Source organism: Helianthus annuus, chromosome 15 (genome assembly GCF_002127325.2).
Source record: "Helianthus annuus cultivar XRQ/B chromosome 15, HanXRQr2.0-SUNRISE, whole genome shotgun sequence".
Taxonomy (NCBI): domain Eukaryota; kingdom Viridiplantae; phylum Streptophyta; class Magnoliopsida; order Asterales; family Asteraceae; genus Helianthus; species Helianthus annuus.
In genome coordinates this window covers 166,932,324-166,941,893 of record NC_035447.2, presented here as the reverse complement: position 1 = coordinate 166,941,893, position 9,570 = coordinate 166,932,324, and the positions used below count along the sequence as shown (strand labels likewise).

The window sequence follows — 9,570 nt, the reverse complement described above, 5'->3', positions numbered from 1 at the left end:
ATGTGGCTTGAATCCGGGAAAGCTGCCCGCCGTAACCTACGGCCCTCTGCCGTAGGTTACGCCACCGACTGATCCAATTTTGTAACTTATGCATTAAATTGTCATTTCATGGGTTTTTATGGTGGCTCGTCATATGTTTTCGGTTACCACTTGCTTGAAAATGAATTTTTGAGTATCTTAGAGACTACTTGGAGCTTGAAACAATTGGGGATCATTAGTTCTTGATGTTGGAATTGTTCTTGAAGATTAAAACTTGTTTGACAATGTTTGTTCAAGCCATGAGTGGCTAAGTATTTTGTGACTATCTTTGGTGGAAGGTTTGCAAGACATTTATGTGTATTTCCTTATTTCTAGAATAACAATCTTCTCTTTATTGAATTGCTTGTTATGGTATATGATTGTTTGTTAGTAAATTGTTAATCCTTATGTTGAACTAATTAGAAACCATACGTTCTTGGTGCCGTTGGCAATCGAGATATCATGGGTATAGTTAGGCTTGGGTAAGGGTTAATTGATCATCGGGTAACAACCTCACGTTCTAGGAATCTGAGTACTTAGTTCCCTTTCATCACTGCAATCGATCATATATGAACTATGTCTATGTAGTTCTTTCTAGTGGAATGTTAGCATAAGTGTCATATCAAACCGGAAACTAAAGATGGTTACTTGTCTCTAATTTGTTTACAAATCAACACTTTCATATTGCAATTAGAATAGCAATCTTTGTTTTAAAAATCAAATCAATCAAATCAACTCTTGAGCTTTATTTTCTTGCAATTAGCTTAATTTAGTTAACTTAGATAAACCTTTAAATAACACATATTCCACAAACTCCCTGTGTTCGATACCCACTTGCCACTAACTATTTAGTAGTAATTGGATTAAATTTGATTGTGACCACGACATCACGTCAAATTTTGGCGCCGTTGCCGGGGAGTAGTGCGCAACGTGTGTTATTTTTGTTCTTTTTAAGTTTGTTATTTTTCTGGTTTACGCGGGGTGTGTTAGTGTGCAGGTATTTATAGGTGCATGCGTACTAGAAGCTCTCACAAGCTTTCACCATTAGCATTTGATCCGGAAATCGAACGAACTTTGCGAGCAAGCATGATTTTGTTAAGGGAAAATACAATCAGCGGTTCACCAACAACACCAATTACACCGATTACACCACTGAGATACATGGATCGGGATCCACCACCACCCACTACGGGTGAACCTACTCCACCATTTATACCAACATCCACTCAACCTTCACCAAATACCACCATTCCAACAAATACCACCGAACCTACTTTGATTCAAAATGTTACACCAACCAACACCACATAATCCATTACCACTCAAGAAGAACCAACCATTACTTTTAACCCTGCTACTACTATTCCACCATTGTCCCATTTCTTTCCGGGTGCGGGTCAATCATATTCGAACTATACCATAGCACCAAACTTGACCATTGTCCATGCTTCATCGTTTCGACCATCAAACCAGTCGGGTTTTCAATACTCGACTCTTCCATTTGGGCAGTCTCCGGGAATTCAAGGAGATGGTTATGATGAGGAATATGAGGAATTTGAGGGTTTTGATGAAGATGGGTATGTTTATGGGGGTGATGGAGATCAAGGAGACTTTGGCTACGTGCAAGGCCAACTTCAAGGAATGCCAAGTGTTGGTGGAGTGCCATAACAACAACTTATACCACAACACATTAGGCCAAGGCCACAAGGGCCACAAATGCAACGTCCCATACCATTGCAACAAGTTCGTCCACCGAATGTTCAACAACAATTCCAAAGACCAATTCAAAACCCACCGATGCCACAACAACAATTTCAACAACCAATTGCACCACAAGGGCATATACCAAGACCAATGGGTCCTATTCGTCCAAGGGGCCGGTTTGGTGAACCAAGAAGGCATCTTAGAGAACATGCGAGGGGTATTGAAGCACATTTTAGGCCGGTGATTACTCATAATCCTTCACCGGTGGTTATTCCTCACAACAATCAAGGAAGAACTTTTGACGTGAGAACGAATTCCTCGCAAAGTTTGCCGAAATATAAGGGTCTAGCAACGGAGGAACCCTATTTCCATTTGGAAGCCTACGACTCAATTTGCAATACTCTTGGGAGTCAAGGTTTTTCGGCCGATGATGTCAAGTTGGTTTTATTTCAATTTTCTTTGGAGGATAAGGCAAAGAAGTGGTTTTACACTTTGCCTTCAGCATCGATTTACACTTGGGTGGAAATGCAACAAATTTTCTTAGACGAATTTTATACCGCCCAAAAGACCAATGATGCTAGGAAGGGGTTGAGGAGTTTCCAACAACAACAAGGCGAAATGTTTCATGAAGCCTTTGAGCGCTTTAATATGATGATCAAAAATTGCCCGCATCATGGAATTGAACTTTGGGAGTTGATGAATGCTTTCCATGAGGGGTTGTGTGCCGAAGATGCGCATGATTTAATGTCCATCACAAATGGGACTTTTGGCACAAACTATGAGCATGACGATTGGGAGTTCTTGGAGCAAATGGCCATTACATCAAAGAGAAAAGCTCAAGCATCAAGGAGAGCACGACCGGCCATTACCTGAACACAAGTGCATGCGGTTGATGATGGTAATGTACAAACTTCTAATCAAATTTATGATGTTTGTGCTATTTGCAATGTTGGGAGTCAAGGTTTTTCGGCCGATGATGTCAAGTTGGTTTTATTTCAATTTTCTTTGGAGGATAAGGCAAAGAAGTGGTTTTACACTTTGCCTTCAGCATCGATTTACACTTGGGTGGAAATGCAACAAATTTTCTTAGACGAATTTTATACTGCCCAAAAGACCAATGATGCTAGGAAGGGGTTGAGGAGTTTCCAACAACAACAAGGCGAAATGTTTCATGAAGCCTTTGAGCGCTTTAATATGATGATCAAAAATTGCCCGCATCATGGAATTGAACTTTGGGAGTTGATGAATGCTTTCCATGAGGGGTTGTGTGCCGAAGATGCGCGTGATTTAATGTCCATCACAAATGGGACTTTTGGCACAAACTATGAGCATGACGATTGGGAGTTCTTGGAGCAAATGGCCATTACATCAAAGAGAAAAGCTCAAGCATCAAGGAGAGCACGACCGGCCATTACCCGAACACAAGTGCATGCAGTTGATGATGGTAATGTACAAACTTCTAATCAAATTTATGATGTTTGTGCTATTTGCAATGAAATAGGTCATGCGGCTGAAAATTGCCAAGGAGGTGATGGGCAATACGAAGAGGTTCATGCTGTGCAAGGTCAAGGAAGGGGTGGTAGAAATTACAACAATATGAATTCTAACACTTACCACCCCGGGTTGAGGAACCACCCAAACTTTCGTTATGGGAACCCTTCAAATCAAGTTAACCCGAATTTCCAAGGAAACCAAGGATTTCAAAGGCAATATCAAACGGGTCAAAGCTCTTCGGGTGGAAATGAAGTAATGGAAATGTTGAAGGCAATGCAAGTCGAAATGCAACGAATGAATCAACATGATGAGGTTCGGATGCAAAAGGACGAGGCCCGTGATAAAGCTATTCAAACTTTGACTACTCAAATGGGTCAACTTGCGAGTGAAGTGGTGATTTTGAAGAAAGCAAAAGGCCAGCTACCAAGTGATACGGTGACAAATCCCAAGAACATAAAAGGCGTTAATATCAATGTGGTAAGCACCGTTCCTAGTACCGAATTTAATGAAAAATGTCTAACCTCTTCGTGTCAAATAAATACAGGTATAGAAAAGGATGCCGATGGTGAGAATGATAAAGAACATGGAGCACCAATCGTGCCTATCCGTGTGGGAAAATTAAAAATCCCTCACGCATTGTTGGACTACGGGGCAAGCATGAGTGTGCTACCAGGCGATTTATATGATATGTATGACTTTGGTCCGCTTCAAGATATAGACACCATGGTAAGCTTGGCGGATGAAAGTTGGAGGCGTCCACGTGGAATGGTTCGGAATGTTAAGATTCAGTTGGGAGAGTTTGAATACCTGGTGGATTTTCTAGTTCTAGACTATGCTTCTACCAAAATGGCAGCACAACAAAGGGTAATCTTAGGTAGACCGTTTCTATACACAGCAAATGCTCAAATTAATTGTAGAGACGAGATTATTACCATGACCGAAAAGAAGCGTAAGTTGTCCTTTGATGTCCAAACTAGAGTATGAAAAATGTGTTTCAAAGAATGAGAAAAAAGCACCCACCGGACCGTGAAGAAAAACATATGGGTATAAGCAGGAGTGTATTTGATTACCCACCGAGTCGAAACGAGACGGATGCATTTTGCTCAATGGCACAATGTAGTGATGGAAGTGACAGTAACCAATTCTTTGAGCCACCATAAATGGGGGTGGCACGGTCTGGCTGAAGACTCGAAACTTAGCACTGCTCGGGAGGCAACCTGGGGTTTTATATTGATCTTGTTGTTTTTATCTTTCTATGTTTCAGGGCCATGGCGACATTCAAGTGTGGGTAAGATGTACGGATATTTGGTAAAAGTGGTGATAGGAAGTCGGATTATCTACAACATCTATTGTGGCAAAATTCACCAGGTTAATGTACTCTTTCCTTAGTCTTGTTATGTTCTTTAGCTTTGAAATATCGGTAGTTAGTTTGTTTGATTTTGTTAAAAAAAATAAAATACAAAAAGAAATTTGGGGTTTGAGTTTATAAGCTTTTAGTTGGTGTATAAGAATTTATGCGATCAAAGTCTCTCAAAACCATACATTAGGGTCAATGTATCCCAAGTGTGGGGATGGGGAGAAATTTTGAGATTTTTGAAAATGTTTTTAAATCAAGCAAAACATGAAAAATTTGAACACCTTAGTCTAACCCCAGATGATGCACCGGCAACCCTTAATACCCTTTTGTTCTTGGTGAGAGTTGAAGCCACACTTGTACATAAATAAAATTTATCTTTGATGAGAGTGGCAACGCGCGGGGGTGCATTAGAACTTGTGCTTGAATGCGGTTTGAGTCCTTAGTTGGACGTGAATGTAAAAAGGATAAGGGCATTTAGGTAGCCTCGTCTTTAGTGTGTGTGAGTGTGGGATTTGGGGGGTTGGACCTCACAAAATTATATATATGAGCATGGTTGTGAGAGGGGCGGGGGTTTGGACATTTAGTTGCCAAATTGTGTGCCTACAAGCCTATCGTTTGTTACCCCTAGTTAGTTACCTAAAAGTTTACCCGATTTGACCCGGTCTTATAGTATTAGTGGTTGTTTAGTAGTTTGTGATTTAGTTTGTTTTATAAAAAAAGGAAAAGAAAAGAAGAAAAGAAAAAAAAAAGAGAAAAAGCAATGAAAAATGAAAAAAAAAGGAAGTGATGTTTAGTTGTCTTGTATATAGTAGTTAAGTTTGATAGTTGTTCGTTTGTTTCTTTGGGTAATAAAAGACCGGGTTAAGTTTTCGCTACTTCATATATATTCCATTTCCTACCCATTCGCCTAGCCTCGTTACAACCTTAAAAGCCCCTTTGATTTGCATTCATTGTGACAACTCGTACTTTACCGTCTCGTACATTACGTGTAACCATTGAACTAATGTGAATTATGTGATTAAGTTGTGTGATCGAATGTTATGTGCTATATAATTTCATAAGAATGTGTACGTTACTACTTGAACCGAATGCTCAACCGAACACAAACCCACTCGGTCCATGTAATGGACCCGAGATCATAAACCGGCCCAAGTGAGGCTTCGGCCCACTTCCCATATACGTAATTACATACACACAACTAGGGTTTTTAGTTTTCAATCTTGGCAACCAAGAAGCACACACAAACTCTCTCTCTTTCCTGCTCGAACCCGACGGCACAAGACACAAGAAGATTATCGTCCCTCTCTTTGATTTCCAATCGGTTAGTATATTTGATTTTGTTCATGTATGGTTCGTGTGTTACTGCTTGTTGTTTACCGAATGATATGCTTGAATGAGTATTGATGTTGATGATTGGTTTATAGTGCTTTGTTAAGTCAACCCTCATATATGTTCACATAAATCGGATTGTACGACATAATCTAGTTAAGTGTAGGTTGTTAATCGGCTGCCATGATATGCAATTCGGATTGTTAACGTGTTCATATGAATTGGATGAGAACTAGATGTAATCTGTTGATATGCTAAATGATTCGGATGGAACTTGTGGATGTGCTAAGTAAATTGGGCTAGGTATTTAGTCACGGTTACATGTTCACATAAATAGATTATTGTTCATATGTATGCTGTTCATATTGATCATATTAGGGTTCATGAGAGTTCTTGATAAAATACCTTGTTTGATCGATATCATGCTAAACGAATTGTTAGAAATCTGTTGATTGAGTTGAGTATAATTGGAAACTATTGTGTGATTGTAACCGATCTGCATGAAATCAGGAAAACCAGTTACACACACGGTTGCGACTCGGTATCACTCGTTGCGAGTCGGAACCCCACTCGAGACCACAAACAGCACAAGCCGAGACAACGGTTGCGAGTCCCGTTGCGACTCGTAACCAGACCATGATGAGCCGAAATCACCAGTTGCGACTCGCAACCTCCTGTTGCGACTCGTAATCTCCGGCTGTGACTCGTAACCACCGGTTGCGACTCGAGATCGCTGGTTGCGACTCGAGACCTCCTTTGCACGCACACTGTTTTGGGCCTACGCTGTCACGGGCCCAACCTTATGACTGTTATGTTATTGGACTTGTTTACATAGTTGCTAATTGGACTGCCTATGTTAATTGGGCCGACTACTTGGACTCGTTACTTGATATGAACTGCTGATACGTTTATGTGAATTGCCATGATCATACTTGATACCATACGTGATACAAATGTGCTACATACGAACCTAACTTGCATAGTAACCATGATAGGACGTGGTTGATTCCTTACTTGTATACTTGAGCATTATACTGTCTGCCGAGCAAACCCAGGTGAGTTCACACTCCTACTAAGGCATGGGATTCCCGGGTCGTGGGAATGGGATAAAGGTTACAATTGACTAAGAACGTACATATGCTTTTCCTAGACTATCACCTACCATGATCCTCGGATGTCAGGACGGTTCCGTAGGTTAGGATAACACCTACGTGGTCATATGCCAATTACTGCCTCGGATGTCAGGCACGCACGTAAAACCTACGTGTACGCATTACTTACTTCTATCCTCGGTACAAAGGATACGTACGTGAAACCCACGTACACCCCCGCGTCTCCTATCCTCGGTTGTGAAGGATACGTACGTAAGACCTACGTACACCCCATACGCGCTACTGTTCTCGGAAGAAGAACAGGGATGATACGAGTAGTTGATACGAATAGTCTAGTGGTCACATAACATGGGAAGCCCCCACCTGTATAACTTACTATCGGCCCAGTAGAGCCACCGTTACTTACTGTTACGCATTTACTTACTGTGAACTCGCTCAACTAGTTTGTTGATCATTCTGTTACATGCCTTGCAGATCGTTAGGTACATGGAGCTTGCACAAAGAGGAGCCGGTCGTTGTGGACAAGGATCGTATTACTTTGATTAGACACTTATGACATTTCAGTATTTTAACTTGAGTTTATAACAATGCTTCCGCTACTTAAACAAATGCTTGGTTTTGAAATATCGATCATGTCAGGATGAACTACTTATCGACTTTTATTATTATGAAATGCTATGTTTGATATGATTGATGGCTTGATCCTGGTCACGTCACGCTCCCAAGCGGTGGTACTCCGCGTGTGGATTTTGGGGGTGTGACAGATTGGTATCAGAGCCATTGGTTATAGAGAACTTGGTTTTAATATGGGAAAACGTTTTTATTAAAACCGGACTATAACCAGTACAGTGCTCTCAACGATCCACAACGACGCTTCGCTCCACGTGCAAGACTCGACATCCTAGGTAATAAGGTTTATGTTTATCGCCTACTTGCTAGAATTACTTAGAACTTTGCTCGTGGTATGTTTAGACTACAATGCTCACTATTTGCTATTGCTTAAGAACCCTTACGTGCTTACGCTTTTCTGTCATCGCACTATTCGCGAACTTTTCTCACCTATTTCGCCTTCGACATGAAGATCAATGGCTGGAAGAATTAACATGACACAAGCCCAGTTAGAGGCTCTTGTTCAAGCCCAAGTTGCTGCGGCAGTTGCAGCAGCTCAAGCAGGTAGTATATCCTGCAGTATAGGCACACACTAGGATCCCTAGATCCTACATTCACTCTTGTATTTAACTTCGTCCTATTCGTACACAATAGGTCAACACGCGCAGCAGCCTGTCTGCACTTTCAAGAACTTCATGGACTGTCGTCCAAACTCCTTCAGCGGCACAGAAGGAGCGGTTGGACTCCTCCACTGGTTCGAGAAGCTAGAATCAGTATTCGAAATGTGCGAGTGCCCTGAGGCTCGCAAGGTCAAGTTTGCTACTGGCACCTTGGATGGAATCGCGCTAACCTGGTGGAACGCGCAGGTACAGATTCTTGGGTTGGCAGCTGCTAACGCCACCCCATGGAACGATTTTAAGGAACTCATCAAGCGTGAGTACTGCACGCGTGAAGATATTCACAAGCTGGAAGACGAGTTGTATAATCTGAAAATGGTTGGGTCAGAGATCGAAGCATATACCAAACGGTCGAACGAGCTGGCTGTTCTGTGTCCTACTATGGTGGACCCTCCATACAAGCGCATTGAGTTGTATCTCAAGGGATTGGCGCCAGAAATTCAGAGCCACGTTACGTCGGCTAACCTCGAAAACATCCAGGAAATCCAACGCCTCGCTCATCGCATCACCGATCAGGCAGTGGAGCAGAATAAACTGCCTAAGCGTGTCAGCGCTACTACTACAGTCACTCCTTCGGCTACTCCCGTTACCCTCAGTGACAACAAGAGGAAATGGGAGGGGGATTCAAGCAAAGCATCAGTTTCGGTTCAGTCCCAGAATCAGCAGCGAAAGACTGACAACTATCAAAGCCCCAACCAGCAGTCGTCAGGTAGCCACAGGCAGGGTGGATATCGCGGAAATCTTCCAAAGTGCAATAACTGCAACAAACACCACAACGGTCAGTGTAACAAGGGTCGTTGTCAAAGATGCCTCAAGATGGGTCACGAGGCCAAAGACTGTAGAAGCCTTCGTCCTGCGAACCAAAATCAGCAGCAGCCTCACGCTCAGCCCAACCAACAACAGGGCAACAAGGGATGCTACAATTGTGGTGCTGAAGGCCACATCAAGAGACACTGCCCACAGCTCAACAGGAACCAGAACAACAACAACAACAATCAGGGCAATGGCAACAACAACAATGGGGGAAACAACAACGGCAACGAGGCAAGGGGCCGTGCATTCGTACTAGGTCGTGGCGACGCAGTGAACGATCCCAACGTTGTTATGGGTAAGTTTCTACTCGACAATATTTACGTTACTGTTTTGTTTGATTCGGGTGCGGATACAAGCTATATGTCTGTGAAAATGTGTCAACTGCTAAAACGTGCACCAACACTTTTACCCACCAAACATGTAGTAGAGTTAGCTAACGGTAAAAGTCTAGAAGCCA

General features: G+C 42.2%; 2 non-coding genes across 2 annotated transcripts; both read right to left on the bottom strand.

The window, feature by feature from the left end:
* Positions 1 to 2,296: 2,296 nt before the first annotated feature.
* Positions 2,297 to 2,402, bottom strand: LOC118487784. Its single transcript, XR_004882727.1, has one exon. It is a non-coding gene; the product is annotated as a small nucleolar RNA R71 (small nucleolar RNA).
* A 440-nt stretch (positions 2,403 to 2,842) lies between these two features.
* LOC118487783 lies at positions 2,843 to 2,948 on the bottom strand. The gene has a single exon (XR_004882726.1). It is a non-coding gene; the product is annotated as a small nucleolar RNA R71 (small nucleolar RNA).
* Between the last annotated feature and the right edge of the window lie 6,622 nt (positions 2,949 to 9,570).